The sequence below is a fragment of the Sciurus carolinensis genome, chromosome 4, assembly GCF_902686445.1.
Source record: "Sciurus carolinensis chromosome 4, mSciCar1.2, whole genome shotgun sequence".
NCBI classification, from domain to species: domain Eukaryota; kingdom Metazoa; phylum Chordata; class Mammalia; order Rodentia; family Sciuridae; genus Sciurus; species Sciurus carolinensis.
In genome coordinates, this window is record NC_062216.1 from 77,206,695 (window position 1) to 77,215,529 (window position 8,835).

Sequence of the window (8,835 nt, forward strand, 5' to 3'; positions counted from 1 at the left end):
AAGAGGTTTGGAGCAGAAAAAGAAATTTGGCTTTGGCTCTTTTGCATCAAGCCAATAAAATAACAGCCACAGCCAAGGCAGAGTCCAACAGAACCTGTATTGGGGTTCAATATCGACCAATCGCCAGAGAGTCAAAGTGCACACACAGCAATGCGAATCACCCAACGAAGTTTTTTTAATGTATAAAGCCACTCTCCTGCCCACCAGGTACAGCCATTTTGCCCGCCTCCCAACCACTTGTCAATCTGCGCTCCACCCGCCTCTCCTGTTATAGGAATTTCCGGCTTACTCTGCCGCCATTTTCCTGCCTCCCACGTTACGTCCTAACATGCTATTGGTTCATCAGTCAGCCTGCAAGAATTCTCCTCTGCAATTGGTTCCTTCCAGCCCGCGAGATTCCAATATCTAGGAGAAGCCATTCGCCATCTTTCTCTTCTTTCCCTTCTTTTCGCCCCGAGCGAACGTGAATCGTCCGCATAAATAAAGTCTCTTGCGTGAGATCTCGTGTCTGCGGAGCATTTTTTCTGGGAACTATTTGGCGAGCCACAACTGAGCCAGCCACCCCCTAACAGTTTTATTGCAAGCTCGAGCCTGGACTGCAACTAATCTCTCAGACCACTACCATGGCTGAGTGGGGAGCGGCCCCAAGGGATGAGAAAGCACTCCTCTTAAGACATTGCCGATCATTCACATACAAAGACCTGTACATTATTGGTTAACATTGGAACAGCTAAACATTTGTTCTCTTTTGGTTGGGTCCTGCCAATTTATTTGAATCTCATTGGGTCCCACCAAAACTGAATGGTCCTGGAGGAAGAAGGGAGGAGGGAGGGGGTGAACTATGCAGGAGATGAGTCAGGGCTAGGCCCCCTCCCCTGTTCTTGATAGATAAGTTTTCCGGGCAGCTGCCCATTTCTTGGACAGATACCTCTTAACAGCCTTGATAAAAGCCAGGGGCCCAGTACATCCTGTTTGTCCTGTATTGGCTCTTGAGGGTAGTACCTGTGCGCCCTTTCCTGGGGGGGAGGTTTTATGGGCCAGTTTCCGAAATGGCTTGTTCATACAATATGGCTGCACAGATGTCACCCTTGTTCTCAACACCTGACTCAACCTAGAAGAGCAGAGAAGGGTGATAAGGCCCCAGAGATTTTTCCTTTTTTGGCAGGGGTGGGGGGTGTTGATAGTGAAGCCAGAATTGGGGACAGGCAGTTAGTGTAGAAATAGAGGATCAGGTCAGATGGAGGAAATGGGGGCCATGAAAGCCATCTGCCTCTGGAAGTTGGAGACTGCCCTGGGAAAATGGAATGTCAAGGACCTGCAGAGCCCATTGATAACCAAATTTACCTGCCCTTGTCAGGGACTACAGACAAGGAAATGCTAATTAATGCACGCTGGGCCCTTACCTGCTTGAATTACTTTGACCCTCCCCCTGCCCATCCCTTCTCACTTTATGCAAAACCGGGCCTAATCACGTAGGCAGGAAGGAAAGAGATAAGGGGGAAAGAATGAGAGAATAAAACCCATAAAAAAGACAAGAATTGCTCATCCTATGTATTCTGTCTTTGGGTCCTTTTCTGGGAGAAGTCTGCTTTTACTTTTCTTTAATAAAGCTTACTTTCTACTCTACGCTTGCCTCAGCATGCTTCTCTGGTGTAATGGCGGTATCAATAGTAAGCTAGACTGAAGCAATGGCCTTTGTTGTTGTAGGTATTTTCCTCTTTTTTTTTTCTTCTTGAAGGCTTTGCCCTGCAACCTGAGTTTTAAAGTTCCTTTAGGAACTTGGGGCATCTCCACTTGAAAAGCAGTGAGCCATTTACTCCTCAGGAAGCTCTTTCAGCTACTAGAACAAGCAGCTTTTCCCACAAAAGTGGTAGGAAGCTATGTGCCTGCAGTGGGACCAGAAATGGACTTAAAGCCCCTGCCTGAGTTTCCCAGTGAAACAGATCACATTTGGTCCTCATCTCTTCCCTCTCCCCCACTTTATTGCTGATAGTGTTTAATGGCAGTATACCTCACTTTTGTATATCTTAAAAAACACTGATTTTTATTAGCCAAATTATTTTTGTTTTAAATAATGTTATTGAACCAAAAGGTAGGCCAGGAGCCCTGGCAAGTAGTTTCCTGGAATTGTGAGGTTGGGCGGGAGGGGAAGGGGTTCCTGGGTGTTGACTGACTTGGGCATGATAAGTGTAAGGGATCCCATGGAAACCACACCGGACACGGGAAATCACATAAGGGAGTTTATTAAGCAAACAGAGTGTCTCCCTGCATGGTAAGAGAGAAAATGAGAGGAAAAGAAAGAGAATGAGAAAGGGCATATGCTAGAGAGTGTGAAAGCTAGGAGGATAGAGAAAGTGAGGAGGAGAGACAGAAGGATGAGAAAAGATGGCTGGGTAGCTACAGTAAAGCAGTTGAATTGCGCCGGGCTAACAGGGGACCAATAATGGAGAAGGATACTTGCAAGCTGACTGATGAACCAATAGCTAGCTAGTATGTTCACAGACTGACAGTAGTTGGGAGACGGGAAAATGACTGCACTGGTAAGGTGGTGGTGGGGGGAGCAGCTTTGTACATTACAATAAGGGCACAGGCTTTGTCTTTTCTAAAATCCTGACATCCTCAGGGAGGCTCCCCTACCTCCACTGAGTGACTTGGCCCATCCCTTGCAGTGGACCTGGGAATAGGTTACTTACAGAAAGGGGGTTTTGCCCTCTGTGGCCGGGCAGGTTTCCTAGGCCCTCTGTTCTGCCTCCCTCTGGCATCATCGCCCTTATCCGGCCCAGCTGGAGAAGGTTCGCCATGGCAGCTTCAAGTTAGCTGAAGCTGCTGTGCTTCCACCTCCTCCACCTCAGCAGTCTGTGAGCCCAGGTCTGATGCAACTGTTGGAGGATGTGGAGGCTGACCTAGCCGGTGAGTCAGCATATTGGGCTGGGCTGGGTTTTCCCTTGGTACAGTGCACCAGTTGGGGATGGGCCCAGAGAGTGGCAGCCATGCTGCTGAATTCTGTCTGGCATTCCCTGCTGTGTAAAATGGGGCCTCTGCTTGGGTTTGGTTGTGAGGGAAACCTGGAGGATAAAGCACAGTTGTCCCATTGACTTATTTGAGTGAAAAACTTCTGTAAATAATTATGTTCTTGTCTTTTGTCAAATAAAGTTGTTTTGGTTTTATTTCTTTTTAAAACAAAAAGAAATCACTATGCAGCTATAATAGCTAATGTAAAAATTAACAATAATCAAAATTCTACCAAGGATAATTAGAAACTGGACTACTAATTAATATTCTATAATGAATCCCATTTATATATATAAGTGTATATATATAATTACAATGCACTAATTAAAATAATACTAATAATGGAATCAGCTGACTGTAAATGGAACCTCTGAAACTGAGCCAAAATAAACTTTTTTTCTTCTAAGATGTTTTTGTCTAGTCATTGATCGTAGCAAGAAAAGCTGATTAAAACAGCCATGGTTAAAAGAAAAAAAGAGAAACCAGAGAACTTCAAGACATAGCAATAGAAACTGCTCAAAATGGAACGCAGAAAAAAAAAAATGCTGACTAAAAATTAACATAACCATAGGACTCTATCAAAAATGTGGATTTGGAGACTACAAGAAAAAGATATATATGGACAGGGAACTATTTGAAGAGATAATAGTGGCCACAATTTTCAAATTTAATGAATATTATCAAATCCACTGTTACAGATATTGAACAAACTTTGAATAGTGGAAAACAAAGAAAGAAAGCATGGAAAAATCATAACACAAGTTCCTGTAAAATAAGTATTCAGGGAAATTGAAAAGATGTTGCACAGAGAAAAAGCAGAAAAGAAAGAAAAGGATATCTGCAGACATCACGTCAGAAACTCACCACAGACTTTCATTCACAAACTATGCAAGCTGAACATAACCTTCAAAGTGTCATAGCTGAGGTTGTGGTCGGTAGGGGTTTGCCAAGCCAGAACTTATATTCAGTGAAAATAAAGACAAAGACATTTCTAGAAAACAAAAGCTGAGAGGAGTCCTCAACAGCAGATCTCTTTTATAAAAAGTGTTAAAAGAATTTCTTTTCAACTCTGCCTGTAGGACTTGACCCCTACACCAGAGAAAAAAGAATAATAGAACTGACACAGGTGTTAAGAAATATAAAGTTTAATATAATTTTATTTTTTCATTTTAACCTTTTAAAATAAAAATCATTCTTTTAAGTAAAAAGTCATCAAGAGGACATGACAATTCCCAAACGTTCTGAATGTAATAGTAGAACTTCAAAGTCTCGGAAATGAAATCTGACTTTGCTGGAAATCCTCTCTGTCACTGATAATATGAGCAGCAAAAAATAAACAAAAATATTAAAGATATTAAATAACCCCATCAAACAATTTATCCTCAACGACATTTATGTAACACTTCACCTAATGACAAAAGAATGTGCTTAATTTTCCCATGCATGCAAACTTTTACTGAGGTAGAACATACTCTGGTCCATAAAAGAGATGCTGATTTTAACTCCTTAGATATATACTGAGGAGTGGATAACTGGATCAAAGGGTGCTTCCTCTCCTAGGATTTTGAGGAATCTCTATACTGCTTCCCAGAGTCATTGCACCAATTTTCAGTCCCACCAACAATATATGAATGCACCCTTTTTTCTACATCCTCACCAACATTTGTCGTGACTTGTATTCTTGATAATTGACATTCTGACTGGAATGATATGAAATGTCAGCGTAGTTTTAATTTGTATTTTTCTAGTTGCTATAGCTGTTGAACATTTTTTCATGTATTTGTTGAACATTCTTATTTCTTCTTTTGAGAAGTGTCTGCTTAATTCCTTCGACCATTTATTGACTGGGTTGTTTGTTTTTTGGTGTTGAGTTCTTTGTATATCCTGGAAATTAATGCCCTAATGAGGAGCAGATGGCAAAGGTTTTCTCCTGAGTCTCTCTCTTCATACTCATGATTGTTTCCTTTGCTGTAAAGAAATGTTTTAATTGAATGTCATCCCATTTATTGATTTTTTATTTTCTTGCCCTTTAGTAGTCTTGTTAAGGAAGTCAGTTCCTTAGCCAACGTGTTGGAGTGTTGGGCCTACATTTTCTTATAGTAGGTGCAGGGCTTCTGGTCTAATGCCTAGGTTTTTGATCCACTTTGAGTTGAGTTTTGTGCAGGATGCGATATAGAGATTAAATTTTATTTTCACTTTTCCCAGCACCATTTGTTGAAGAGGCTATCTTTTCTCCAATGTATGTTTTTGGTGACTTTGTCTAATATGAGATAACTGTATTTATGTAAGTTTGACTCTCTGTCTTCTGTTCTAATCCATTAGTCTTCATGTCTGTTTGGGTGCCAATACCATTCTGTTTTGTAGTTGTAGCTCTGTAGTATAGTTTAAAATCTGGTATTATGATGCCTCCTACTTGCTTTTCTCATCAAGTATTTGCTTGTATGTTCTGGGCCTCTTATTTTTCCAAATAAATTTCATGACTGCTTTCTCTATTATGCAGAATGTCTTTAAAAAGTCACATTTTTCCAGGCACAGTGGCACACATCTGTAATCCCAGCAGCTGGGGAGTTTGAGGCAGGAGGATTGCAAGTTCAAACCTAGCCTCAGCAATAGCAAGGCGCTAAGCAACTCAGTGAGATCCCGTCTCTAAATAAAATACAAAATAGGTCTGGGGATGTGGCTTAGTAGTCGAGTGCCCCTGAGTTCAATCCCCAGTACCAAAAAAAAAAAAAAAAAAAGTCACATTTTGCCTGTGTCCCTTATTTGACTAATATCTCATAGTTGAGGCTCTTATATCTCTACTTATGACCACAAAATCTAAATAAGCTTTGCATTATGTATTCTGTAGTCCTCTTCAATGTTGGGGTTGGGGGAAGAGGGAAGAAAGAGTCACATATTTATGTGTGCTCCCCATGATGATTGTCTAAATGCTTTGCATAAACATAATGCTGGCATGAAAGACATGGAATTCAGTCAGATGAATACAAGTTGGTTATGGGTAATTTGTGAATGAATTAATTCTGACAAGTGGATTTACATTATATTACTTGAGACCCCAGAGAATGCAAGTTCAATAAATTCAAACACAGGACGTTCAGAAAGAAGGATATGTGTAGTACCAGGTTTTAGAGTAAAGGTTTGGAAGTTCTAAAAGGTAGACCCATCAGTACGATCATAGTAATGGTCTTTTATCCGCTGTATTGAGTGTCCTGACTAGTTCATGGAGTTATTCACCTCTGATACCTTGCTTTTCCTTATAAATTGTATACGTTATGTTCATGATGATTTCTACTTTTCTTATTAGATGCTTTAAAGTATGGAACATTGCTAGTTCAAATTCCTTGTCTTGAAATTATATCTGGACCAACTCCATATGTGATTTTCAAGGCTTTGTCTTTTTAAGATGTGTCTTCCTGGGTATTGTCTATTGCTCTGGCAAGCAGGTTTTCTGTCCCTACACTCTCACTCTGTGGCATTTGTCTAATATCAGCGGTATCTCGTATGTGAGGCAATTTCCCGTCTCCCCACCAGCTGTGATCGTCCACTTCGTACCACTACAGGATTTTGGGCGTAAGCTGGTTTCCTGTCCCTCTTCTAGAAGCAGATGACTTTACCTATTGTCACTGCAGTGTGTGGGCAGGTTGGTTTTCTACTTCTTCCCCTAGTAGCAGCTGATCTTTTCCTGAAATAAGGGATGTAGTTGGGAGGGCACCAAAGTGGTAGCAGAGCATTTAGCATGTATTATTTCCCCCATGACTGCTTGTCTTTACTTGTGTCCTGGAATCAAGACCAGGTGGGTCTTATCTCTGTCTTCCAAGAAAAACCCATCATCACCTTTTTACTCAGGCAGGGCCCAGAGTACAGGTCTTCTCCAGAGGTATCCATGGACCTTGAAAGGCACTATATACCTGGGCAACATAAAGGGGATCTCCCTTTAGGATCATCTGTTCTTTCCCCATCTTTCCATTGAGCAACTGGCAGAAGCCCAAAGAAAATAACTGGCAAATGAGTGTGAACTCTTATTGGTCTGTGGCTACCAGGACTCTAAAGCCTCAAGTTGGCTTGCCCTTAGCCTTTAACATTTTAAAATATTAAAATGTTGCATTTATGGATGCCACCTATACCTGCTATGCTTTATCAAAGGTGAGTAGAGCAGGTGTTTTCTTTACCTGCAGAAGCAGGGCTTAGCTCCTCTTTGGAATTCAGTTCACCTGCTTACTTTTTTTAACTCAACTAACTTAAAAAGGATTACAATTTTATAATTATTTGTTTTTCCCTCTTCTTAAATTGTAAGTCATACTATTGTATAGTTTACTATACTTACAATAGATATGAACTCTGAATAAATAGTCAGCTGCTGATATGACAGGCTTCATTTATATCTTTCTATAAATCTTCCTGCTCTGTCTTCTGCATGGAAATCCACTGTAGTAACTCTGGTGTTTGCCTGTTGATTTCATCAGTTTGAAACAGTCACAAAGTATAAATCTACTTTCCCAGTAGATACATGGTGGAATTTCTTTACATATTTTGTTTTATATTTTTAAATCAACTCAATTTGTTGATGAAATAAAATATTCTCTGCATAGAACTGGGGGTGATTACTACCAGACATATCAAATTATTGACCACTTTCTAAGCATATCATAAACATGACTTAAATATTTTCATACCTTTTCCTGTTTCCTTTATCAAATCTTTCTTAAATCTGAAAATCTTGCTCACACTGTTATCATAAGATTTCCTTCTTCTATGACCAAATGCTGCATGAACTTGTCATACTTGCATTCTGATTTGTTGCTTATGTTTTATGACCCTCTAATTTGTGTTCATTGAAGCAAGTGATTTTTTTTTGTTATTTTTGTATTTCTAAATTTAGTTAAAGTGTCTTAAACATAGGAATACCCAAGTATTTTTAAAACTTACCTTCCTGAATTTTTGGATGAATCAGAAGAGTATCCATCAAATCTGTATTCCATCACAGAAGCAAATTAAGCAGGCAATTTTGAAAGACTTTCTGAGTCAGAACTTTATTTGTTAAAGAGAGAAGAGAAATTGATGTTTCATCTGTCTAACCTGATAGATAAACTTACATAGATGTAAGCATGTTACCAGTCAAATCTATTTGTATCTCAAAGACTATTTCTAACATAATCTGTGACATATATTATTTACACATTCAAAATGATGGCACTATCAAATGTTGACCTGAAGATGAATAAAAATTTCATAGGATATTGGTTTATATGAGTGGACACATTTATGATTTTATATACTTCTTCTCTGATATATATATATATATATATATATATTGGTACTGGGGATTGAACTCAGGGGCATTTGGCCCCTGAGTCACATCCCCAGCCCGACTGTATTTTTTATTTAGAGACAGGGTCTCACTGAGTTGCTTAGTGACTTGCTTTTGCTGAGGCTGGCTTTGAACTTGAGATCCTCCTGCCTCAGTCTCCCGAGCCACTGGGATTATAGGCATGTGCCACCACACCTAGCTGATATTTTTAAGCTTATAGATTTGTTTCTTTTCATAAATACACATGTACTTTTAAAATTTCAAACACTATATTACATTGACAATGGTTTGTGTGTGGAGGGATATTGTTTTTGGATTTTTTTTTTTTTTTTTCAGACAGGATCTTAGCATGTTTCCCTGAATGGCCTCAAATTCCTCAGCTCAAGCAATGCTTCCATCTCATCCTCTCAAGTAGGTGAGACTACCTTATTTCACCTGGCTTAATTCTGTGAACAGTTTTTTGGTTGTGTAAGAATTGAACCCAGGGGTCTACCATATTCTAGACAAGATCTTAC